This window comes from Hylobates moloch, unplaced genomic scaffold (genome assembly GCF_009828535.3).
Source record: "Hylobates moloch isolate HMO894 unplaced genomic scaffold, HMol_V3 SCAFFOLD_16, whole genome shotgun sequence".
NCBI lineage: Eukaryota > Metazoa > Chordata > Mammalia > Primates > Hylobatidae > Hylobates > Hylobates moloch.
The window spans coordinates 51,653,664-51,680,770 of NW_026652291.1; the positions used below are offsets into that span (position 1 = coordinate 51,653,664).

At 41.4% G+C, this 27,107-nt stretch overlaps 1 long non-coding RNA gene across 1 annotated transcript in view; it reads left to right on the plus strand.

The window, feature by feature from the left end:
* Positions 1-2,432: 2,432 nt before the first annotated feature.
* The window catches only part of LOC116485114 (uncharacterized), a 34,591-nt gene continuing 9,916 nt past the window's right edge, over positions 2,433-27,107 (plus strand). The window contains exons 1-2 of the long non-coding RNA XR_004252757.2: positions 2,433-2,544; positions 3,050-3,150. This is a non-coding gene — a long non-coding RNA (uncharacterized LOC116485114). The remainder of the gene's footprint in view (positions 2,545-3,049; positions 3,151-27,107) is intronic.

Genomic DNA, 27,107 nt, shown 5'->3' on the forward strand with positions numbered 1-27,107 from the left:
GACTAACTAGGTCCCTGTTTGCCCTTCCTTCCCTTTTACCATGTGAAGACACCTAGATGGTACCATCTGTAAGGAATGATCCTTCCCTAGACACCAAGCCTGCCAGCACCTTGATCTTGGACTTCCCTGCCTCTGAAACTGTGAGAAATAAACTCCTGCTGTTTATAAATTATCCAGTCTCTGGTATTTTGTTTTGTTTACAGCACAAACAGATTAAGGCAGGGAAAAAGAGAAACAAGGGATTTTCCACAAAATGTGGATGGTATGTTCAAGCCAATCCTATCTAGACTTTGAAAGTCTTATCTATACATAGGCAGATATCTGAGCTGCACCTTGCAGTTGAGAGATGCTCCTCATATAGAAAAGAGAATGACCTTCTCTGCAAAAGAGAATGGCCAGAATGACTTTCCCTCATTCTGGCCCATGAAAGCAGATACAACTTTGGAGGATCCACTGGAGATATTGTATTAAGATTTAATTTGTATATCCATCAAGAATATAATCAGTTAAGTGAGCAAAAACTGTTTGTTAAATAACATTCCTTGAAGTAATTCAGGTTTTTATGTGAACATAAATTTCCATTTCTCTGGGATAAATTGCTCCCAAGTGTGATTGCTGAGTTATGATAATTGCATTTTTTTAAAAAAAGAAACTGTCAAACTGGCTTTCCACCAAGATAACAGTGAGGGCAAAAGAGGGAGCCCCTGCCTCTCTCAAAGCCAAAGCTAAAGCAAGGGCTGTGAAGGCCAAGGAGGCAAGGCTGAGGTGTCTACAGCTACACACACACACACACACACACACACACACACACACCCCTACATGTCACTCACTTTTCAGCTGCCTGAGATGCTGTGGCTCCTGGGGCAGCCCAAGTATCCACGGAAGAGAGCCCTGAGGAGCTTGACCACTCGGCCATCATCAAGTTCCCCTGACTACTAAGTTGTCTGTGAAGAGGATAGAAGATGGCAACACACTTGTGTTCATTGTAAATGTCAAGGCTAACACGCATCAGATCAAGCAGGCCAGCTGAGGAGTTTGAACATAATGAAACCCCTTCTCTACAAAAAATACAAAAATTAGTTGGACGTGGTGGCATGCGCCTGTCATCCCAGCTAGTCAAAGTGGGTGAGGGGCTGGTCGACAGAGCAAGACCTTTTCCTTTAAAAAAAAGTATATAGAAAAAAGTACACCACACTCTTAATAATTATCTCTTGAGTGGTAGGCCATTGCATAATTTCAATTTTTCTTTTTCCCCATATGTAGCTTGCTGTTTTCCATAGTAAAATAAATATTTGCAACATCAAAATAAGAGAAAAATTAATATATGCTCACTGTGAAATAATAGGAAAAGATAGAAAAGTGGAATGTAAGAAAAAAAATTATGGTAGCCTGATCCAGTTTTGGCAACAACATTGTTGTCCGTTTCATGCCAGACTTTGCTTTCTATATAATATGTCTACACATTTTCCCAAATGACCTATTTTTGTCATTCTTTAAACCTGTATGTATTATCTTAACGATCAAGAGCCTACAAACTTACCCCAAGAAATAGATTTCTGTTGTTTGCTGCGCTACTACTGAGGCCTCAAGAGTGTGCTCCTGGGGCCGGGGCCTGCAAAGGCAGCATTTTCCCCTTGAGGATGCATATATGATGCCATTCGATTGATGGCTTCAGTCCAGAGCTGGCTACTATGTGAGTGGGCATTTTCCAGGTAAGAACTGAATGCAGGTAGGCAGGTCACATATTTCCAAGAGGTTTATTTTCAACACAGGAGGTACCAGTCCCTTACCTAGACAGTCTTCTAATAATTAGTATGTCTATATTTGTTCCCAAATCTATTATCATTTTTGGTTCCCCTTCACATGTACAGTTCCTTCATTGTTCTTCTTTTGACCTCAGGTTCAAATAGAGCATTCTTTTTTTTTTAAATTTTTAATTTTGTTTTGAAACACCGTCTTCCTTTGTTTTCCAGGCTAGAGGGCAGTGGTGCAATTTTGGCTCACTGTAGCCTTGACCTCCTGGGCTCAAACAATCCTTCCGCTTCAGCCTTCTGAGTAGCAGGGACCACAGTGGTGCTCACCAAGCCTGACTAATTTTGTAGTTTTTTTTGTGTGTGTGAAGATGGGGTCTCCCTATGTTGCCCAGTCTGATCTTGAACTCCTGGGCTCAAGCCATCCTCTTGCCTCAGCCTCCCAAAGTGCACTGGGATCAGAGGTGTGAGCCACTGAACCTGATCCAGTCTCACATTCTGGAAGCTCTCTGATATGGTTTGGCTGTGCCCCCACCCAAATCTCCTCTTGAAGTTCCCATAATCTCCACGTGTGGGAGGGACCTCGTGGGAGGTGACTAGATTATGGGGGCGGTTCCCTCATGCTGCTCTTGTGATAGTGAGTGAGTTCTCATGAGATCTGATGGTTTTATAAGGGGCTTTTCCCTCTTTGTGCTGCACTTCTCTCTCCTGCCACCACGTGAAGAAGGACATGTTTGCTTCCCCTTTTGCCGTGATTGTAAGTTTCCCAAGGCCTCCCCAGCCTTGTGGAACTGTGAGTCAATTAAACCTCTTTCCTTTATAAATTACACAGTCTTGGGTATTTCTTCATAGCAGCATGATAATGGACTAATACACTCTCCCCTATTAGATGTGCTTGTGTTTGTACCAGGCTTTTTTTTTTTTTTTCTTTCATGTTTGTGTCAAATTCCCTTTGGGCATCTCCTTGATTATTCTAGCTGCTGTCCTCTCTGGCCTCTGACTGGTCCGCTTCTCCCAATTCTCTCTCTGTGTCTCTAGGCCATTACTCTATGTCTCTGCCTCTGTCTTTCTCCCTTCTCACTACCCAGTTTCTCTTTCTATTTAGACTCTGGGCATGCACAGAGAGGTCTGAAGGCAAACCTCACTCAAACTCCTCGTGGTCAAAATATTTCTAGTGGTTCTACATCTGGTGCCAAATATCTGTGATAATATTGCTTATGAATATAAATTGTCAAGTGTGATGATTGTAAGAGAGAAAGTTATTTAGATTAACTTTGCAGTATCTTTTTTATTTGCAGAGAGAGGTAGTGTCATAATGGCATTTAGGAATGAACACTCTAGAGCCAGATAACTTGGATTTGAATCCCTGTTTTACCATGTTTCAGCTGTGGAACATTGGGTAAGTTACTTAATTTCTCTGTGCCTCACTTTTCATGTGTGTAAAATAATAATTATTTTGAGACGGTTTTTCACTCTGTCTTCCAGTTGGAGTGCAGTGGCACAATCTCAGCTCACTGCAACCTCCGCTTCCTGGATTCAAGTGGTTCTCATACCTCAGCCTCCCAAGTAGCTGGGGCTACAGGCAGGTGGCACCACGCCTGGTTAATTTTTGTATTTTTAGTAGAGACAGAGTTTCTCCATGTTGGCCAGTCTGGTCTTGAACTCCTGGCCTCATATGATCTGCCTGCCTCGGCCTCCCAAAGTGTTGGAATTACAGGTATGAGCCACTGCACCTGGCAAAATAAGGGTTTTAATGGTGCTACTTCATGGTGTTGCTGTGAGGATTAAATAGGTTTTGTAAAAGGATTTAGGGGAGTGCATACTGGGAGTGCTACATAAATGCTAGCTGTCCTCATTATGGGATAATTTCACCTCTCTAGGTCACAAAGATGATGGTAGAAGTAAGCATTAGCTACAAATGTCAAACAAAAGTTGGGACTTGAACCAGTTCCCAAAAGAGGATTCTCTGTGATATTGAATGAAAACTAGCTGTCAAGGCAGAGGGCCTCGAGTACTGAGATAGCAGAGGGGATGTTCCCAAAGGGTTCAAAACTTTGAGCAGCTGCCCCAACCAGAGTAGTTTCTTGGACAGCTTTGACCTTGGTGACAACTGGGAGTATCAGGAGTCCAGAAAGCTGCTTGTTTCTGTCCTGTTTCATGTGTGAGACTGTGAGTGTGTATAGACATTAGAGTGAGTGTGTCAGTGTGACAGTGTGACAGTCAATATGTGAGTGTGAGATAGTTTGTATCTCTGCCTCTTTCTCCCTCCTTCTCTAATGTGAACTTATGGGAGCCAATGGTAAATATAAATGCTAGCTGCAGTCCCACTCACCATGGGCTGTTAGAGAGTGGGAGAGTGTAAGTGTGCGTGTGTCGGTGTGTGAGCATGAGTGTGAGAGTATGTGAAAGTATATGAGTGTATGTGTATGTGTGAGTGTGAGAGTGCATTATGTATGTGCATATGCATAAGTGTGAGTATATGTGTCAGTATGTGAGTGTGTGTGCAACAGTGTGTAAGTGTGAATATATGAGTGTGGGAATGTGAAATACATGAGTGTGTGAGTGTGAACATTGCAAGTGTGTGAGAGTGTGTGAGTGTGCAAAATGCGTGAGTGTGGAAGTGTGTATGTGTGAGTGTTCCATTATGAGAGTGTGTGAGCCTGTGTGAGAGTGTATGTAATCAGAGTGGGGAGCAGGAAGGTGGGTTCTTCCTTCACCAATGCTCAGTGAGCTAAGAGGAGGTCTGTGAACAAGTGCGTGTAAAATGACAATACTATTAACTAGGAGCTTTGACCTTGCTTCTCAGTTAACTCTTATTTGGACCTGGGAGAAAAATTATTGGCCAGGAAGAAAATGAACAAACCTTACTTTAGCTGTAGAAATGTAAACTCAAGACCCTGAGAATCCTATTTTATCTTTCATATTTTGCTTTATTCTACCTAGTGAGTGCCTCCTACCCAAATGCATGATCTCATCATCATTTCCAAAGAGAATAGAGGCAACAAAGGGATATTTAAGGGCACACATGTGATGGGAAATGAGCTCTTTCCACAAAATGCACCACTAATGAGGGCATTTCTAATTTGATCAGATACTTCTAGCATGCATCCATTAAAGGCAGTGGAATATGTTTACATGAATACCCTGTTTCCTTAGAGCAGTGCTTTTTGAGTCTTTCTCATCTGACCTGAGGATGCTTGTGCATGCCCTCCCACCAAACAAAAACAAAACACAACAAAAACCCAAGATGCTGGCAGCGGACTGAGAGGAGGAGATTGGATCAGCAAAAGTTTGGGCCTAGGAGGGATTTAGCTACAGATAAAGTAGAGAAATAGGGCCAAAGGGATAGGCAGAAATTGGCCCTCGTGCTAATTAGGAGGGCAAGAAGGTCATGGCAGAAAGGGTGCCCAGCGAAAGGGTTGTAAAAGGGTTCAGGGTATTGATTTCTTTTTCTCAGGCAAACATTTGGATAGTGAAACTTCAAAAAATTCCATTTACCACAACTCAAAAATCACAAAATACTTAGGAATATATTTAACAAAAAGCATGCAGGGACTCTGTGAGAAAACTACGAACCATGGCTGAAAGAAATTAAAGAAGATCTAAATAAATGGAGAGACATACATATTCATGGGTCATCAGTCTGATAGTGCTCAGATGCAGGTGCTCCCCAAATTGATGTGCAGAGTCAGTGTAAGCCCAAAGTTCCAAGAGAATTTTTTTTATAAAAATTGATACATTGATAATAAAATATATATAGAAGAGCACAGGCCCTTGAATTGATAAAACAATCTTGAAGAGGAAGTATTTTGCATAAGGTAAATATTGACAACTAAACTGCTGTTACTTAATGATTTAAGCTCATTTGGGGAAAAAGCTAGAATACTGATATGGCCAGGGAGGCTTATTTTTTGTTCTTACTTTTTATGTGTGTTTCACTAGTGGTTAATTCCAAAAACGAATGCAGTTATAACTGCATTTGATTCTTGGTTGGCTTCCTTTTCTTCCTAATTCAAAAGTCAGAAAGAGTGGGGGTGGGAGGGAGTTAACACAACAGATGATTTCCCTGCGTGCTTCTGTTAGTTTCTAAGTGTATGGGTAAAAATTTCGCTCTAGCATACACAGCTCTCTAAATTTACTAACAAAATCTCTGTGTAAATCTTAAAAGGTGGTTTATATTTATAGCTGCTTCCTAATGTTTCCCCTCTTTGGTCCTCTCTTTATACATGCTAACCATAGGGTTTAGAAAACTGGGGCTGTTTAGACAATGTTAGAGAATATTGGATTAAAGCCAGGATGTGTTAAACTTCTAAATGTAAATATCTACCAACAGCCCATGGTGAGTGGGAGTGCAGCTAGCATTTATATTTACCATTGATTCCCATAAATTCACATTAGCTGGGCTGCAAAGTTAATCTGGATACAAAACTTGAATGGAGCTCCTTTACTATGTACAGTCTGTGAGTGGAAGTGAATGGTGATGACAGCTGCTAGAATAACAAAATTGAGGAGAGGAAAAAGGATAGCACAGCTCTCATCCCAAGCTCAATTGTAGCTAATTGGAGGACCAGTCTCCATATCCAGGCAGCTTGTTCTGGGCTCAAATGGCAGACAGATGCTCTAAAGCCCTTGGGCTCAGGTATCTTATAATTGTGGATCCAGCCAAGGACAAATTTGATTTGTAGCTCACATTTTGACCTCTCTATAGTAGCAAAGTGCTGTGAGTTGTTCCCACTTTGCCCCTCTCCTTCAGATTGTTTCCATCACAGTCCCCCATTCCCAGTGTTGTCAATTTCCAGAACTACCTCCATATTTTACCAACAGTCCTTCAGAGATTGAATTCTAGAAAGAATGATGGAAAGAAACTGGCCTAGAGAAGGGAGCACAGACTTGTTGTAAAGGTCACATGAAGCTGCTAATCTGTAGTCTATTTGGGGCAAAAAATAAAGAACCTTCACTTGGGAGGTATACAGTTCTGAGAAGACCCTGCCTGCCCCTCCAGTGCAAATATTTATATAGATAAAGTAAAGTTAAAATGATCATTGAAGGCAAGTTTGAAGAGAAAGAGGGTCATGAGAGCAAGACACAACCTACACTTGATATATATGGAGATGGTATTTGGTGACAGCTGGGGAGATTTAAAAACTAATCGTGTATTCTGAGCCTCAAAACTTTTCAGCTACTTGTTGTCTTTTTTTTTTTTTGAGATGGAGTCTCACTCTGCCACCCAGGCTGGAGTGCAGTGGCACTATTTTGGCTCACTGCAACCTCTGCCTCCTGGGTTCAAGCGATTCTCCTGCCTCAGCTTCCTGAGTAGCTGGAATTACAGGTGCATGCCTGTGCGAACCATGTTCAGCTAATTTTTGTATTTTTAATAGAGATGGGGTTTCTCTATGTTGTCTAGGCTGTATGTTCTACCATGTTGGCCAGGCTTGTCTGGAACTCCTGATCTCAGTGATCCACCTGCCTCCGCCCCTCAAAGTGCTGGGATTACAGGCATGAGCCACCGCGCCCAGCCAGCTACCTGATGTCTTAATTACCTTTCAGATAATCAGCAGGTCCCTGAAAAATGCCATCATTAATATAACAAGTGGATCTGTAGGTACTTTAGAAATATGGCTTATAGTGGTGGTTAGGCTTATGACGTGGCACTGCCTGAGAAGCTGTTTATCCAAACTGGGGCACAGCCTTAACGTTGCGGAGCTCCTACCACACCACGGGTACTGAGGCACTTTGCACATAATCAGTATATAACATCAGCACCACTTCTGACCTCTGCAGTTGTTTATTTAGGTCACGGCTATTAACACATGGCCTTGAACATTTGATCTTTCACTTTAAACTTGGCTTTAAACTCAATTTTTTAAGATTGTGAAATATAGGAGATAACATGCACATTTCATCATGCATTTTACTTACACCCTCTTATACTCTCTAGATGTGCACTGTCCAATACAGTAGCCACTAGCTACTTGCGGTCATTGAACACTTGAGCTATGGCTAACACAAACCTAAATGTGCTGTAATTATAAAATGCACACTCAATTCCAAAGATGTAGTGTAAAAAATCTAAAATATCTCATTAATAATTTTATATTGATTCCATGTTGAAATGATAGTATTTTGGATACATTGGGTTAAACAAAATATATTGAAATTAATTCGACCACTTTACTCTTTAAGGTGTGTCTACTAAAATTTTAAAATGACATATGTGGCTCACATATTTTTATGCACAGCACAGTTCTAGATTTTTAACATTAGAAATATGTAAAAAGATGGCTGATCAAGAGGCAAGGTTTGTTTAAAAGTACTCACTGATTCAAGATATTTCTCTCATTTAAACAATGTAATATTTATTCAAAACTGGGTGACCAACACAATGCTCACTGTGGAGGAGCTTACAGTCTCAGTGGGTGGGAAGACATGCGAATAAGATGTATCCGTGTCTCGTTTTTTAATCTCAGACTGGAAATGAAGGGTCAGATTTATAGCTACAGTGTTAACGATCATCCATCACACATCAGATGAGCAAGGGAAGAGTTACGAAAAGAGACACACCATGGGGCCATAGCATTTGGAGCAAGGAGGAATCTTGGTGATATACATTCTAAAGCCCTGATTTTACAAAGCAAAGGGGACTGACACCTCGGTATCTGGGAAGAGTAAGTGACTTACCCAAGATCGCACAGAATGAGGACAACAATTTCCAACTCAGGGCTTTACCCAAGTCACAAAACTGCATCAACCCCTGTTATCCTACCTCCAAAGTGAGGTGGGCATTGAGGCAGGTCCATTTCAGTCAAAATGTCAACTAAGATGTAGAAAAAGTCCTTTCTTCTAAACTCTGCCTGAAAGTTCACTTCATTCTTTACATGTGGCTAACTCTGTTCAACCTGACTCTTGATCTCCCGCTAGTCTAGCATTTTTAGTTACATGGCAGCTGTACTTTCCGACTGATCGAATTCTCTCATGGTTACATCGAGTAATGCTTCTAAGTGCATTCTTCACTATTGTATTCCTAACCGCAGTAGAAATAAACCTCTGGGGCTCATCACAAGTAGAAAATTATTTGCATTTTTCTCCATGGTACATGTGTATATGCTATAATACCAAACAATGCCTTAAATATCTTTGGGAAAGCTTTTCTATTTTATAGTTAATGGATAAGATCGCTTTGTTCTGAAGTATCATGATTTGGAAGTTTGGGCCTGCAAAAAGGAAGTAAACACTGATTATCAGATTCAATATACACAGTTTTCCTTCTTTTTCTTGGTATCACAATATATCAAGAACTCACACTTACATAAATGAGTGGGTACAAACTTCAAATGTTTTCACTTCTTTATGAAGTCTGAGAGGTGCACAGGATGCTGCTAAAGTGTTAACATCACAGAATATTATTTTGCTACTTTTGTATGGAATTTTGCTGAATGTATTTTAATGCTGTGGGTTGTTTCCTGTGTGATCTGATAAATTGCAAGCTTCTCGAATCACTGGTCTTTCTCATTTATGGTTTCAGGAAAATAATTCTCAAAGCATTGCTTTTTATGACGAAAGATGTATTTATTTATCTTACCAGTAACATTGACTTTTAATCACACATACGTGATGATACTCCTCCCAAACAACTTTCTTCAAACAGCTCTAAAACTTTACTTTCAGCACATCAGTCAGGTGCAGATGACGTAAAACACTCAGCTGTGTTTTGTAGTGTTTGAAAGCACCCAATGTTGGAAAATGTCTGCTAAGTAAGTCAACTTTGTAAGCACCCAGGCATTGAGACAAACAAGAAATTAATTTATCTAGTTTAGATTTTTGCTCTTTGTTAAAATGTCTTCAGTTTCTGATGAGCATCTGAGTTGTAGTTTCTGATGAGCTTCTTCTGATTTAAACACCTTGTATATAGTCCAATATGCTTTCAGAATTACATTAAATATTGTTATACATTTGTGTAACAGGAGTGAAGGAGTAGGGATTGTTATTGGCTTTTGGTTTCTCATCATCTGAACCTACTTTGTGCATTTGTGTAGTTTGCTACTGTGTGAGCTTTTAGCTCCCTGCTCCTACAATGGAAACGGAAGTTAGCCAGCTAAGGCATGGACACATAATCTAAGCTTGAACAACAGGGTCTTCCAACCAGGGGTTTCAACCTAAGGAGAGTTACACAAAGAGGTAGGTGACAGTTTAGAATTAATTTAAATGGCATTAACAGCACCTGTGTCTAGTGGTGGCTGGATCAGGAGTTGTGTGTAATGTCCATGATGATGGCGAAACTGTCCTTGCAGGGTGTTCCTGTGGATTAATTGCCCAGATCTCTTTGTTTCCTGCTTGTTTTCTGAGTCTGATTCTTCATACTTTCTGTTGATTCCTTGAAATCTTCCCAATAAATTTCTTTTCTGTGTAAGTCAGTCATAAATGGTTTCATTTTCATCAAAGATTGGTTCACAAGTCTTCAGACCACTTTTGTTGACACATTTTACAATTCTTACCACCTCATTAAATACAATGAGAAATTGAGTGACAAATTTTTGGGGGGTAACTTGTTCTTAGTGAATGATGCAAACTGAATTCTTAAGTACTGAAATTTTTCATTGTTTGTTGCTGGATTTTGTTACATTCCTTTGAATAATGTTGTGATTTGTTCTAGTGCATAGTGAAGTCACTCAGAATCACTTGGATACTTTTGAGGCTTGCTTTTAAACCTTATCAGTGTAAGTCTAGAGCAATATATAGTCTAGGGCTAATTTAACTACACTACTAAGGCAAGATACTCTGAGGATTGTTCCCAATATCCTGTGTATTATGAAGTTTTTTCTAACCTGAATGGGGAGAACCCGAACTATTCTCAGCCCTGTGTAAATGCTAGAAATTTGCTTCTTCCTTTCCTTTTCTCTGCTCTCAGGTAGTTTTCTTTCAGGCATAAGGAGGGCAGTAGTAAATGAAAACTTTACAGTACCCCTCTCCCAATCTTCAGAGCTCTCTGTCTGGCATTCTGCCTTAACTGTCTTGGTCTCCTGATAACTCCTGTCTCTGTCTCCCCACCTCAGTGAGACCATTAGGTTGTGTTTGTTTCCCCATCCTGCCCTGCAACATGGAAACCCTCTTTGGGCAGTAAGCCACTTTATTGCAAGGCTCACCTTGTTTATTTCCCCATTCTCAGGGATCACAGTCTTACACTTCTTGTTGGCCAGTATCTAAAACCATTGTTTCCTGTATTTTGTCAGTTTTCTAGTTGTTTAAGATGGGAATGCAAAGTTGGCCCCTGTTTATTTCGTCTTCATTGGAAGAAAAAATCCTCTTCTAGGATTTGACTCTTAAGACAATAGGGCCTTTTTTAGTCTTGTCCACATTTGTGCTAAAGCCACCACGTAGAACTCATTCAATAAATATTCACCGAGTGAATAAATAATGCAGAGTGGTGTTTCAGGATGGAGAAGAAGATCTTGAAGAGGGCTACTTCTCTTACTGTTTTATTTTCTTTAGACTTCACTACAGATGTCCAGGCATCTCTATATTTTTTCCTAGTTCATTTCACACTTACTAAAAATCTAAACTTTAAATATATTCTTCATCAGATACTTGTTATTAAGCACACTGCGAGTTAATATAACTTGGCGGATGTAAGAATAACAAAATAGCACAACATTCATAATAATAATATTGGATATTACTGCTAGATAATATATACATTGTTAATAAGGGCCATGCACAGATCAAATCATTAATGATTTATTCTTTCCTCAAATTGTAAAGTGAAGAACCAAGATTATTTTCATCCTCTGAACCCTAAATCTGCTTTTTTGAGCTTATTACAATGTGTAGTTTGATATAAATCTTTCAAAAAGGTATTTTTAAAAAAGAATGGGGTTTTTTTTAAAGCAACTTTGTTAGGTATAAACAAAAAAGACAAAAATGTAATGCACCTTTACGTATCCATTCCCAGCTTCAACAATTATCAAGCTTTTGCCAACATTATTTCTATCATTCCCATTTTTTTTTTGCTAAAATGTCTTTTTAAAAGTCCATCCATCTTGCCCATTTACCCATGAATACTCTTTGATTAAAAATCAGATTTGACCATGGCTAGATATCTATGCCAAGTTCTTACCTACTATATGAGCTTTGCCTTTTAAAGTGATTCTAAAATTGAGTTGGTTTTAGAGGGTGCTAAAAAAGTGATGGTTTATATGGTTTTTGCTTAATTTTTTTTAACAGAAGAAATATCAAGATTTAACATTATTAAATTGCAAGGATAATGAACTCCAACTTTTAAATACTCATATAAGTAGTAAATTTCATGTGTTTTTAGATTAGCTAGGGTCACTGTTAGCCTATGTGGAGTGTGTGCAAATTAGACAAATAAAGCATCCCTTCCGGGCAGAGAAGCATAGACATTTTGAAGCTAATGAAGCTGTTGTGTTAGGACCCCTCATTTGCATGATTCTCTTCCAAAGACCTGGAAAGGGACCAAGTGATGGCTCACACAGTTTATTAAAGATGATCAATGAAGGCATGGTGGCTCATGCCTATAATCCCAGTACTCTCGGAGGCCAAGGTGGGTAGATTGCTTGAGTCCAGGAATTTAAGACCAGCTTAAGCATCATGATGAAACCCAGTCTCTACAAAAAATACAAAAATTTGCTGGGGGTGGTGGTGCGCGCCTATAGTCCTAGCTACTCAGCAGACTGAGAGGTGGGAGGATCGCTTGATCTCCATGGGGATTGAGGCTGCAGTGAGCCATGACTGTGCCACTACACTCCAGCCTGGCAACAGAGTAAGACCCTGTCTCAAAAAAAAAGATTATCAATGAATTATTTGCCCATTGGAATATAGTCTGTTTTATGGATTTTGTACACTTATTGGTCAACAAATACATTAGCTTCTCATTGTGAAGCTGCATTTGGATATAGTAAGCTATCAGTTTCTGGACTCCAAGTCACTAGAAAGATAAATCGTATTTTAAATATAGAATTCCTTTAGTTATATTTAATATTTACAAAATGATTCTAACACAGTGTAATATTTCAAAATGCTTTGAGAAATACATTACAAGAGAATTATACTCAGGTTAGCTTCAGGATTAAGAATGATTGTTTTCTTTTTTTGAGACAGGGTTTTGCTTTGTCACCCAGGCTGGAGTGCAGTGGTACCATCATGGCTCCCGGCAATCTTGAACTCCCAGGCTCAAGTGATCCTTCCACATCAGCCTCCTGAGTAGGTAGTACCACAGGGATGCACTACCCCTTCTGGCTAGTTTTTCAGATTATTTTTTGTAGAGACAGGGTCTTGCTGTGTTGCCCAGGCTGGTCTCAAATTCCTGGGCTCAAGTGATCCTCTCACCTCAGCCTCCCAAAGTGTTGGGATCACAGACATGAGCCACCACACTTGGCCAAGAATGATTGTTTTCTAATATGGTATATTCACTATAAATGAAATGTTCTGAACATGGATTTCATAATGTCTTTTTTGGAATCAATCTTACTGACTTTGTTTTCACACCCCCTATACAGTAACTCTTAGTTTGCCAGAACACTAGATTAGCCAGAATATCCCATTTCAAGCCCAAAGAACAACAGAAACAACAACAAACCACTGCCGCCCCCGCCAGGTTTAGTAATATGCTTTCTCCACTAACGTCTGATCATGTAGTCGAATAATTTTCTTTTCTAAAAGTTGTAATCCTCTCACCACAGATTCATGTTCTACCTGATTTAACCTCAAAATTGATTCTCAATATTTGTATTAAAAGTCTGGTGTGATTGACTAATCTAATAGTTACCTTTAGGAATAAATGTTTTAAGTGTCTACTTCATAGTAAAGTAAATAAAACCCCACGTAATCTCCATTAAAGCCACCGCAAATTGTATATTGATAGTGTCTGTTTCCCCGACCAGACTGTGAGCCTGGGGTGTGTCCTGAGGTTGTTATATTCCACTTTGTTTTCTCTGATTCATCCAGCCCAAGACTTTGCATGTGGTGAGCACTCCAAAATGTTTATGGATTAGAAATAAATAAACACATTGTAAACAGGATTTGGAGAGCACTTCCTTTACAGATGCTGTGTCAGGTCTCAGATGGCTCCAGCAAGGCCTTCCAGAGCTCCCTGCTGTGCACAGAACTGAAGAGGGATAGAATAAGAATGATGATCCTGGCTTTGCTTAAGGCCTGAGACTGAAATGTATGGGCCCTCTGGACCAAAAGATGGGGGTAGGGGAAGGGCATTTGGTGGAAGAGCCTTGGATTTCCAATTATAACCTGATGCTTCCAGGTGGAGTTCTCATCTATTTTTGGGCCTCATTTCCATATCTGTCAAATATGGGTATATATTGTGGGCTAGTGAATAAGGCAAGAGACCTGTGATCCTCAAATGTTAATATGCACTTGAATTTGCTGGGCTTCTTGTTAAAATGCAGATTCTGATTCTGCAGGTCTTGGGTGGGGTCTGAGATGCTCTCTCTCGAGTGAGTTCCCAGATGATGCCAGTCTGCTGATCAATGGGCTACACACTGAGTGAAGAGGCAAGGACCTGTTAAATTCATTTCTGCATGTCTGATCCTGTAAATGGAATAAAGCAGGCCCTCAATAACTGTCTGCTGAAAAAAAAAATCAACCAGTTCAGTATTTCATACCCAAATAGTACAGCTTTCAGGGCAGAACCAGGCCCTTAGTGGAGAGAAGGACTTTGAATTCCAAACCCTTCACTTTTAATATCGAAAGCCAAAAGCCTGGTAGACTGAGAACACAGAGCTTTTATCACGTGTAGGGGGGTTGGGAATGAGAGCTGGTTTCCAGCTTGAAAGGAAATATGAGTTCAACTAACATCAAGGAAGAAAGGATCGGAGGAGACACAATGAGAGGTGAGGACCTAGTGGGTGCCTCAGAAGGGGTGCCAGCAAACTGTGTGTTCCAGGGGTTGAATCCCAGAGGGAGTTCCAGGGCAGAAACGATAATTGCCGTAATTCCCAGGGTTTAGTAGGAGGAGCGTGGAAGACCCACAGAGCAATGCCTGTGTAATGGGTCAGTAAAGGTGAGGACAGCCTTGCAGAGTCCTGGACCCCTTTGGACAAGTTGAATTCACAAGATTAAGAGTTCCAGAAGTTTGGCTCGCGATCTAAGTTGTGTGCTATCTAAGTTAGCAAGAAATAAAGTATAGTGATTTTGTATATCTGAGTTGCGTCAGTACATTTTAAACTTGCTCCAGATGTCTGATATTAGGCTCCACCTGAAGTGGAGAGGCAAAGAGAGGGATGAAGTAAACAGAAGAGTCATGGAAAAGGCCAGACAGTTGTTGCATGTACCTAGTAGCAACTTCCCAGGTGTCTTGCACCTGGCTGATCTAATGAATTGGGTTTATTTGATTATAAACCTAAGCTTTGGAGAGTATGAAGAAACATTCCCCAGAACTCTAAATTCTTCCTGGGTCACAAAGACCCTCAGGTCACCCTCAGTGATGGGGTTCAAATACACCCTATTCAAGAGAAACAAAGAACTGGGAGAAGATGCAGCAGAAGATTTGCCTTAAAGCAATCATGCTGAAGGGAAAGTACAGAGTGCTGTTGTTCGCGCTGTTGTTTTTTCACTATGAACCACTTGAAACCCACATGCCAAGGTTAGCATTCATCTGCTTGCTTTCCCTCCCACCCTACCCGCAACAGGTTCCCATGTTCTAGCCTCCTCTACCCCGACAAGATGAATGGGGAGCCTGAGAACCCAGCTTAAGCCGTGCTGGACTCTTGCAGGCATGAGTCCAGTTGCAACATCTGGTGGCTTGGGAGGGGTGTTGGCCTGAAGCTTGGAAAAGTGTTGTGACACCCTTGTCCTCACGAGAGGCAGCCTGTTACCACGGCTTCCTCTGGGAACTCCTGCACCACCCAGGCTGACAACTGTGGAAGCAAGTGGGATCATGAATCAAGTAATACCCTGACCTGGGGCCCTGGGCCTTCAAAATAAGTGGACTAAGGAATCAGTGCTCTGAAGAACACAGCCACATGATGGTTCTAATACTTTGTCTTGTTAATTTCTTCCAGCTTTGATCTCAGATTTGTCTGAAGGCTCTGGAACTCCATGTTCCGACTTGCATGGAGTCTCAAACTTAGCCGGTAACAGTGCAGATTCTCAGGTCTTATTTCAAACCTGGTGATTAGCATCCAGAGGTGGAACCTGGAAAGCTTTCTTTCTTGCCTTTTCCTTTCCTTGTTCTTTTTTTTTTTCTTCCTTCCTTCCTTCCTTCCTTCCTTCCTTCCTTCCTTCCTTCCTTCCTTCTTCTTCCCTCCCTCCCTTCTTTCCTTCATTCCTCCTTCTTTTTCTCTTGTTTTTCTCTCTCTTTCTCTCTTCTTCCTTGCTTTTAAAAATAAGCTTCTTTGGCCAGTCTCGGTGGCTCACGCCTGTAATCCCAGCACTTTGGGAGGCCGAGGTGGGTGGTCGGGAGTTCAAGACCAGCCTGACTAATATGGTGAAACCCCATCTCTACTAAAAATACAGAATTAGCCAGGCGTGGTGGCGGGTGCCTGTAATCCCAGCTACTTGGGAGGCTGAGGCAGGAGAATTGTTTGAACCCAGGAGGTGGAGGTTGCAGTGAGCCAAGATCATGTCACAGCACTCCAGCCTGGGTGAAAGAGCAAGACTCCATCTCAAAAAAAAAAAAGCTCCTTCAGGTGGTTTTTGCAGACCACGTAGGAAGAGTTGGGGAGAAGTGCTGTTTGTGAACACTCTGCGGGTTTTCTACTGTGTTCCTCTGGCCATGTCCCTGACTTCTCTTTGGGCTCATGGACCAGGCTTTGATCACTTGTCCAAGTATTCCGAGCAACTACCTTACCCTTGGTGTTTGCCTTTGTTATTTCTGTCTCACCGAAGGCCTTGCAACAGTACCAAAATATAGAGAGAGGAGGGCTGAAGATTGCACTTAGGAGAAAGTCTAGATTGGGATCATGGTGTGTGGCACACCAGAGGAAGAGTAGCCAGAGGGGTAGTAAGGGGAGTCACACTTGAATGTTACAGGAGCGAACAGAGCATTTCACAGAGGGAGATGAGCATCAAGTCCTGTGTCTGCAGATTAGCCAAAGAGAATGTGTACCATGCGAGGAGGAGGAGGGACGATTTTCTGCAGCACCGGTGAGTGGTGGTAGAAGCAGCTAGATGGCAGAGGCAAAGGAAAGGGAGAGAAAGCTCCATTGAATGGGAAAGGAAACTGCTTCCCAGTCTAGCCATGCTGCCTCAGTTTTCTGTCTCACTTTCCTCACCTTTAAAATGAAGATAATAATAGTTGTGAATTTTAACTCTCGGCCTCCGTAGTAGCTAAAGGTATTAAAACAGGTCTTGGCATACAGTAAAAACTCAAAACATACATCTTCTTCCTCTTATTTTTCTCTTACTTTTAAATCTTTCCACACACTCTTGACTTTGCACACAAATGTAAGCAATTTATATTATCATTATTATTTTAATTGTCAGAGTCATTGACCTCGAGTGAAAATTATAACTTTCCCTGGGCCCAGGCTTTCTCCCTAAAATTTCCAGATATGAATGCCTTCTATTTCTGTATCGCCTAATTAATTTTGATGTCAGCATCTAGGTCAGTCAGAAGCATCTGAAGAGATGCTATGCACAGCCAAATAAAGTTGCCAGACTGCATAGTCTTCCGTTTAAAGACATCTGTACACTCAGGATTCCGAAGAGGGAGCGTCTCTGAATCCTCTTTGCTTCTTTGCTCAGCCAGGATCTTTTTGTTTTGTTTCATAGACATCTCATTCACCTGTGTTACAACTTATTCTAGCCTATGTAGATCTGCCTGCATTTACTGGAATCTCTACTAGAGGTGAAAAGAAGAGAGAGAAAAAGCATCGTTCTTCACCAAGTTAAAGTTGCTTTGTGTGTGTGTGTGTGTGTGGAGGGGACAGAGTCTCACTTTGTCACCCAGACTGAAGTGCAGTGGCATAATCTCGGCTCACTGCAACCTCCACCTCCCAGGTTCAAGTGATTCTCCTGCCTCAGCCTCCCAAGTAGCTGGGATTACAGCCGTGTGTCACCACCCGGCTAATTTTTGTATTTTTAGTAGAGATGGGGTTTCATCATGTTGGCCAGGCTGGTCTCGAACTCCTGACCTCAGGTAATCCACCTGCCTTGGCTTCACAAAGTGCCGGGATTACAGGTATGAGCCAATGTGCCCAGCCTGTTGTTACTATTATTATTTATAAATATAGGTAGGAAGACAGAAACAGCACTGATTTCCATATTGCTTTTCATAGTTTTCACCTGCCCATGAATAACAGAACTGGTCAGGCTTGGGGAGTGATACACGATTTCCTGAAGTTTGCTTTGGTACTATTGGAAGCTTCCTCAGGCCAGGGCTAATGGTTTCTACTTCTCTTTTACCCACAACACTAGTCCTATAGATTTGTTAACTTTATTGGTTTCTTTTTTAGGCTTAATAATGGAGATTCAACCTTTAAAAATAGTGTTACCATTGTTAAAATTGCCACCACTGAAAAGGTCTTGCTAATCACTTACATTTTCTGGGACTCTGTTTTGCTTCCAAGGGCATTGAGTTCTTAATGTACCTTTAAACCTTAACACATTGATTATTGTTTCCAGATATGGAGGCCATCCTGTCTTTATTGAAAATGCTGTACTACGCTACACAATTGCAAACAGTGGCACAAGAATGCTATATTGGTGGCCTATTGTTCTACCCTGGCAGACCCTGGAAGACATTTGTAACATGTTTAAGTTTTAGGCTTTAAAGTGAATATATACAGGGTCAGCTGTTTAATGTTTTTTTCACTAATTAGAATAATCTCTTACAGTTTGCCTCTCCTTTGTGTTTTATGTTTATTGTGATCTATACAATACACAAAAATATATAATATCTTTACTATGGTAAAAAATGTAATAACTAATTAAGCAAGTGCGTTATGGAGTTCTTCTTGGCCAGGGTCAGTTCAGCCACATGGTCCTCCCTTCTCTTCCTCATTTTGTTCTGAAGGCCCCCTGTGCCTTGAGATTGGTAATTAATGGACCTTTGTTCCCAGTGGGCCCTCTGTTCTCCTGGCCCACCTTCCTGAGTGATGTATTGGAACAACCAGTGGGTCCAGGGGTTTTATTATCCCATCCCCTTAGGGGCCTTGTGGTCTCTGTGGAATTTCAGGCCTTGTATTTCCAGAAATCTTAGCCGGGGAACACTGGGTGGCCTGGCCTGCCTTCTTTGCTGTAAGTGCTATAGAGCCGTGAACAAAAAGCATCTCTGGAGGAGGGGAAAAAACTGCCCCCCCCACCCCCACCAGCTGGGCTCCATAGTGAAGTTCCACCCTAGGTTACAGGATTCCTGGAAAGATCATGTCCAGAACCAGAGCCCTGCTCTTTGTAGGACTAACTAGGTACTGATGTGTCATTGCCATCTGGTTTTCCCTGGAGATGTTTACATGCAACTGTTCTATGAAATCAGTCCACCATGCAGACTTATCTTACTGAGAAAATGTGTGCAGATGATTTAACTTAATGACTTAGTTAAATTGAATGGCTTCCAGTAGCATAGTAATGTGTTTTGAGAAGTTTTGAAGGAGAGAGAGGAAAAGCTGGTTTCCCATCTCGTTCAAATCATTTTCCATTCCTCAGGGGGAGAAAGGAAAGTCTGAGAATCTGACAGAATTAATGCAGGTTACCCATTACTTCATTTTATAATGTTTGGCAAGGAAAACATGTTAAGTCAGTTAAATCTGTTTATTTGGCTCTTCCAGGCATTCCATGTGGATGGGGCCTGGGTTGGAGGGGACAGTGAAATATATTTCTGCTGAGATGCCTTCCTGGAGAGAAATAGGTCTGTTTTATAAGCAGGGCTGGCAACACCTGGATTCTAACTGGTTTACTGGGGACCCAAGGGTTTACTTGAGCATCTTGCAGATGAAGAACCTAAAAGTCTATCTCTGACCCCTCAGGCTGTGACGGAAAAGCACTGTTTGGGGTCATGTGGGTTCAATTCCTGCTCTGCTATTTGCCAGCAGTGTGACACTGGGCAAGTCATGAAATCACTCTGTGCATCCTAAGGAGAATTCCCTACTTCAGAGAATTGTTGCAAGAATCACATGAAATAGCAGATGTGAAAGTGCTTTATAATCTGCAAGACGATATAACAATGCATTCTAAAGAATTATCCTTAACATTGGCAGTATGAAAGCATGTTTTCAGCCAGAACATGGTAGCAGAGAGGGGAGAGGATATGTAGAGTATCAGGTTCTTTGGAAGGAAAATATCAACATCCCAGACCTGTTCTAAAATGGCCTGACTGGTGCTTGTGAAGAGATCACCGTATAGGAGGTACCTTAGAGGAGATCACCTTACTGCAGCAAGTTAGCAGGAGCTGTAGGCTGTTTGTACCACAGTGGAACCAACTGCAGTGTGTCTTAGAGGCAGAATGTGAGAGAGTCATCTCATCTTTGGTGATATGCACTGGGTAGATGAGGATGGCAGGGCTGATGACCTGACATCTTCCCAGCACCGACGCTGGCCAGATTCTGTACTAGGGGATTGCTTGCATCATCTCATTGTTTCTCCACAACTATCAACTACACTCCAGTTAAGGTCTGCATCTTACAGATGATAATTCCTGGAAGGGTTAAGAAACCTGTCCAAATTTACAGTGAAAATGTAGCAGAACAGGGATTCAAACTCTGAGATTCAGGTCTGACTTACTTAAAACCCACACCTTAACCTCTGTTAAAGGAAGACAAATAGAGCAAGGATATTTTGCCCTACCAGAGGTCCGAGCAGGAGGACATTTTCTCCTCTACAAACTCAATCAAGAATAACCCCAGAATTCCTTAGGGTCACCTGGAAAAATAAAAATTGAGGCCAGGTGTGGTGGCTCACACCTGTAATTCCAGCACATTGGGAGGCCAAGGCAGGAGGATCGCTTGAGGATAGGAGTTTGATACCAGCCTGGGCAACATGGCAAAACCTATCTCTACAAAAAAATTTTAAAAAATTAGCTGGTTGTGGAAGTGCATGCCTGCAGTCCTAGCTACTCGGGAGGCTGAGGCAGAAGAATTACTTGAGTCCAGGTGCTGGAGGCTGCAGGGAGCTATGATCATTCTACTGTACTCGAGCCTGGGCAATAGAGTGAGACCTGGAAAGAACGAATGAATGAAAGAAAGAAAGAAAGAAAGAGAGAGAGAAAGAAAGAGAGAGAGAGAGAGAAAGAAAGAGAGGAAGGAAGGAAGGAAGGAAGGAAAAGGGAAAATAAAAAAGGAGGACAGAATTGTGCCATGTGGCTGTGATTACTGATATCTGTGATCAGCAGGTACACGTCTTAGAAGAGTCAGCCCTCAAGAGGATCTCTGGACTTTCCTTTTGAGATTTCAGGACAAATGTTCAAGGGCAGGACTTCTTTCCTCCGCAAGGGCAGATGCGATGTTGTTTTATTTCTAAGGATTCTCTTCAGCATCTAGCTCAGTGACTTGCACATTGTCAAAACGTATTTGGTGATCAGTAATATCAGTGGAACTAAAAACGTAACCAAAACTCCTTCCTCTAGATCCTGTCCTCTCATCACTTCTAAAAAAAACCAGCTCTGATTTTGTGGCTCTGAGAATTTCTATTCACAGAGATGTGATCTGAAAGCAACATCCCGCATTGGTTCTGCTGGGCAGGTGAAGCATCACCTGCCCCTCAGCTTTGTTAGTTTGGACGTTTCACTCTCATCTACCTTCTGACTTGAAATGTCTATTGAATTCACTGCATATCTAGAGGAAGGAAAAGATGCAACTGCAAGGGACTGGGGCTATTTAGCTTTTAATGCAAGACTTTTGGTTCTCTGTGATTTTTACTTGTTCTTCTCTTAGTTTTGCTTACAAGTAAAATGAACATACACTAAAGCCTTAACAAAACTGGTAGAGAATGCTTATCTAACAGAGTGATGTTCATTTATCCTTGTCAGACAGTTTTATTGTGCTTAAAACTCTCTTTTCATTTGTTTTCATTCTTTGATTTTTCCCCCCTTGCACATACAAGTGGAAATACCCTAAATATGGCCTTTTGTAACCAACAATTACTTTCTATTCCACATACATTTGGATCATTGTGAAGGAACTCCCCAGGAGTTTTACTGAAAAGGAAAAGACAGAATGATGCCAGGAGGTGAGGGGCTGTTTTATTTAGCGTGCAAGTGAAGGCATGCACTATCTTCAGGAAGATGTGCCTAGAATTGTTTGACTGGTGCTTGCCCACTGGTGTGTGAGAAAAACTGGGATGGGGTGTTGGTGAAGCTCCCAGGGCTAAAAAGATGGTGCATAATGCATTCCAGAAAACACATGACCTGGAAAAACTAAACTCACCAATCGCTTCTCAGTGAAAGGACTCTCATCCAAGTACTTAAGTCCTTGGTGAAGTATGTACTTAGGAGGGACCGTCTCAGCCCCTGCCTTTCACTCCTGTTATTGGTGAGCCCCCTTTCTGATGTATAATATCCTTTCTGGGGAGTTTTGTGGGTAACTTACAGAGTGGTACAGTGGAAAGACCTTATCTGAAAGACCTGGTGGCCATATTCTTCTTGGCTTTGCTACTTTCCAGCTATTTGACCTTGCCACTTAACCTTCCTGAACTCCTGTTTTGTACTTTGCCTATTTCGTAGACTGGTTGTGAACGTAAACCAAATAGTCTCTGTGAACAGATCTAGAAACTGAGAAAGCACTATGCAAATTGAAGGCAGCTTTCGCACTTTAATTTTCTTTTTAATTTTAGACACAGCAGGTTATTGTTGGTAAGTGAAAGACAGTGTGGAAGAAAAACAGTCATTATTTTGTTCCAATAACGTTTCTGATAAAACCATATAAACTGGAGCTCTTTTTGTATGAACGATTTTTGATTACGTAGGATTCATTAGTTGACAAAAGAGACATATCATATGAGGTTGATGCAACAGTTTACAATTAAACAAATTAGAAGCCTATTTTGTAACCACATTTTTGTAGCAAGTATTATTGGTATACTTTTTCTTTTGTTGTAGAGACAGGGTCTTGCTGTGTTGCCTAGGGTAGAGTGTAGTGGCATGATCATAGCTCATAGCTGACTGCAGCCTTGGACTCCTGGGCTCAAGTGACCCTCCTGGAACACTTTTTAAATGGATGTTTAAGGTGATTGAAAAGCCGAATTATGGTTGCTTTACACTGCTTAAGTAACATTTATACAATTATTCCACCTACACAGAATTACCGATGTATAATAATTCAATTACTATAGTTAATTTTACTTAGTCAGAATTATGCAAATTATTTTACTTATTCAGATTCTTTCTTCATTTGGTATAGGAATTTTTTTCCTAACTCATGATATTTGAGACTTCTTTTCTTGGTTCACGTACTTTATAGTTACATCATGCTTTATAATTTTCAAAGCCTTTCGCAGACATTACTTACTTTGATGCTTGCATGGTATAAAATTTCTGTGTGTTTCCTCTCAAAGTAATAAGGGAGGTGAGACACTGGTGATTGTAACAGTCACCTGAAACCAAGTGCTAAGTTTACAGTAAGGATGTTAAGTCAGATCCTCCTTATTAGATGTTCTTATAGCACTGCCTCCCTTTCCTTGATGCTCTTGCCACAGTTGTATTGTACATTTACTTCTGTGATTACTTGACTAATGTCTTTCCCTTTCACTAAATGTTAAGCTCCATGAAGGCAGGGACCAGTCTGTGTTTGGACCACCTTTCTTAGGTGTTTGGACACCTTTGTATCTCCGGCTCTTGTATCTCGTTGTATCTCCACTCCTTATATAGTGCCTGGCACTTAGTAGGAGCTCAGTGAGGAAGTGTCAAATGAATGAATGAGACCTGGACATTGCTTGATACACTACACAGGTTTTACTTTTTTTTTTGGCTGGGCTTGGGGGGTGGAGGTGGGGCGGGACAGAGTCTTGCTCTGTCGCCAAGCTGGAGTGCAGTGGCACAATCTCGGCTCACTGAAATCTCCGCCTCCCGGGTTCAAATGATTCTGTCTCAGCCTCCTGAGTAGCTGGGATTACCGACATGCACCACCATGCCTGGCTAAGTTTTTTTTTGTATTTCTAGTAGAGATGAGGTTTCGCCACATTGGCCAGGCTGGTCTCGAACTTCTGGCCTCAGGTGATCCACCTGCCTTGGCCTCCCAAAGTGCTGGGATTACTGGTGTGAGCCACTGTACCCAGCCTTAGGTTTACCTTTTTCAGGTCTCCTGGGAGATGTTTTTCGTGGTCTTAGCATTGCAAACAGCCATGTCTCTCCTGAGCAGTTGGTTTGCTCACACCCAGTGGACACTGTGAGCTGTGTACCTGATATTTTCCTGTCCTTGTTGGCTGCTAAAAAGCCTTAAAACAAAGTTTGGTTGACATTTAGCAGATGTGTAGGACTTCATGGTATATATTTTGTGAACTGGCCACTTCCCATTTACAACTTATACCCCTTTCCTTATTTTCCTTTACCATCCTTTTGTTTATTATATTGCATATTTTATGTGACCTTTGCTATTATAGTAAGTCCATTTGGCAGCAAGGTAGGTTATTAAAAAGTAGTACTCATATTAACTGCCCTTAATATACTGGGGGTAGTAGATAAAGGATTAGAATTTCAGGAATGTGACATTTTCATATGATAATAATTTCTTTTAAATTTGTGTGTTTTTTTTTCACAGTGAAGGCATGATAAGAATTGATGTTCATACTGAGATTCTTGGGTTCTAGCAAAATAAGATCCCATAATTCCATTGAAATGTGGACTTCTGATGTCTACTCAATGTTTAGAGGGTGTGTGAGAAATGAGAACGTCAGCTGAATAATGCTTTGCTAAAAAGATTTTTTGGCTTTTTTCTTGATCTGTTTTGTCATCCTTTTATTTTTTGGAAGCAAAGATAAGGTGGGGTTCAACTGTGGCCCCACACACTCAGTGTTGCTTTGTTTTTCCCTAGGTTTCGGGTTGTAAAAGTGTGGAAAACTTATCTCCCATGCAGAACCCTGGTCCAGTCTAGGCCTTCTCAGGCATTCTTTTGGCAATGCTCTCTGAACTCTGTAGCCCCTGAATTAAATCTTAAAAATAGTTCCAGCAACAACTTCCACAGAGCTCAAGCAACTAGATTTGTAGCACCAGCAGACGAAGAAGCAACCTCTTGCCTTCTCTCTCTACTTTTGAAACTTTAATGACCCCCACTGTTGGGGGCAGGGGACTTTTGTTTATAGTGAAGGACCACTTTCAGTTATACTCATGATTATGTGACTCTCAGTGTTTGCTATGTCCTCACTCTTGGCCAACACAAATATGTTATCACATTCGACCTTCCTTAGCATAAGAATGACTTTGGAAGGCCACAAGATTTTCTAATAAACAAATAATGAAGGAAATGAGAGCACCTGCAAAAGGAAGGAAAATCTCCAACTGCAGATTAGGAGATAAGACATAACAAAGCCATCCATTCCTGGGATGTGTTGGTCCCTTCCAAGAATGCAGAATGCTGTGGCCACTTGTGTGGAATGCCTGCCCCGGAATGCTGGTTCCAAAACAAGCAATCTGCACCAGCCAGCATTGTCTCAACCACCATCACTGAATGGACCCCCAGGCATTCACTAAGTGAGTCTCTGTCTGACCCCCACCCAGGAGGGAGAGGAGGAGCTGACTTCGGGTACCATTAGACTTGAAATTAACCCAGTGTGGGTAACAACTGACAATTAGCCAATTCCAACCCTTCTCCTTTCCTGCTCTCCTCTCCCAACTAAATCTAAGCAGTTCTTGACAGCAATAACTTTGCTTTTTAAAGGCCTGTTGATGAAGCCAGGACTTGGAGTTGGGAGGAGAGAGGGTCCTCCCTAGCTTCTGTTAGCCTCAGTTTCATCTTCTGAAAATAATCCAGTTAGACTAGAGGATCTCCAAAGTCCCTGTAGCTTTGGTCTACTTTTTTTAAAAAACAGCATTAATTCTGTTTCCCTATTTTCAAAGATGCTCAAACTTCTTTAGAAAGCTCATTTTACCATCTTTAGTTTGTATGTTCTTCTTTTACTCCTTGTAGGAATAGCAGGCTCTGGATTCAGACTACATGGGATGAAATTCTTGCATCACAAATTACTGCCTATGAGATCTTAAGCCAGTTTCTTAAACTTTCTAAGCTTCAGTTTCCTCATCTGAAGAGAAAAGGAACAGAAATAATGGTTATGTATATTTCCCAGGCTTGCTGTGAAAATTACAGGAGAAAATCCATATACAACACGTTGTGTTCTTTCCTTTTCTTCTTCCCCTTCCCTCCTCCTCTTTTTCTCTTTTCCTTCCTCCCCAACCTTCCTTGCCTTCTCTCTATTCTGCCCACCACCTCCCTTTCCCACCACTTTCCTCACTTCTCTCTCTTTCTCTCATACTCTGTTGTACAGCTTGGGTACAACAGACTCTGAAAGAGGTCAGTAGCCAGATGTTGGGTAGAATATTTTCCCTTCCACTTCCTCTACCTCCCACCATGGCCTGTGAGACAAGCCCAGAGACCCTGTGTACACAATACCAGTACACTTTACCAGGTTCCACAGCTAGCAGAAGAGGACCCCAAATGAGTGGAGCTGCATGGAACAGGTGAGATGCATTCTGGTTGCACTCTGTTTCAGAAAGGATACAAGGACATTCTGGGGTGAAGCAATGCCCACATTTTAATTTAGGAAGTTCCTATAAACCTTCACATTCTCAGATTCATTAGGTTCTTAGAATGGTCTCCCTTTTGGAGCTATGACCACCACCATTACTGAGGGAAGGATGGGGTGGTGGGGAGGAGGAAATGGGAGACAAAAAGGGGAGAGGAAGGAAAAAAAAGTTACTGTAAGCAGGTGGTTGGCATATTTTGAGCTGGTTTAGTAAGAAGGTTGTAATTGAGTTTTAGAAAAGGGGGTTACTTTTTTTTTTAAAAACACACACACACACACACACACACACACACACACACACACCCCACCTATTATATCCGGAACCACTGATGCTAAGAGCTGTAAAAGTAGAACTCCATCTACAGAAGAGGGAAGCACATGACCAGGATCTCAGACAGGGATGGCAATTAGCTTGCACCCCAAGAACCTGCTCCTACCAAATGGTAGTGATTGCTTAGGATACTGAATTGAGAAAAATTTGGAGGCACACCTAGAATCAGGGGAAAAAAGTGCTACAATTTCTTATCAATGTCATCGACAAGGAGTGATGGGTCTATATGGAGCATGTATTTGCCAGTTCCAGATTCAGACATACCATGATGACATCCCTTTCTCAAGTAGGAAGCAAAATCACCTAAGACTGCTCCAAGTTTAATGTGGCATGCCAAAAGAGGAGGAAGATAGGGGAATTCATTTCTTGGGATGTGATGGGGGATGAAATAG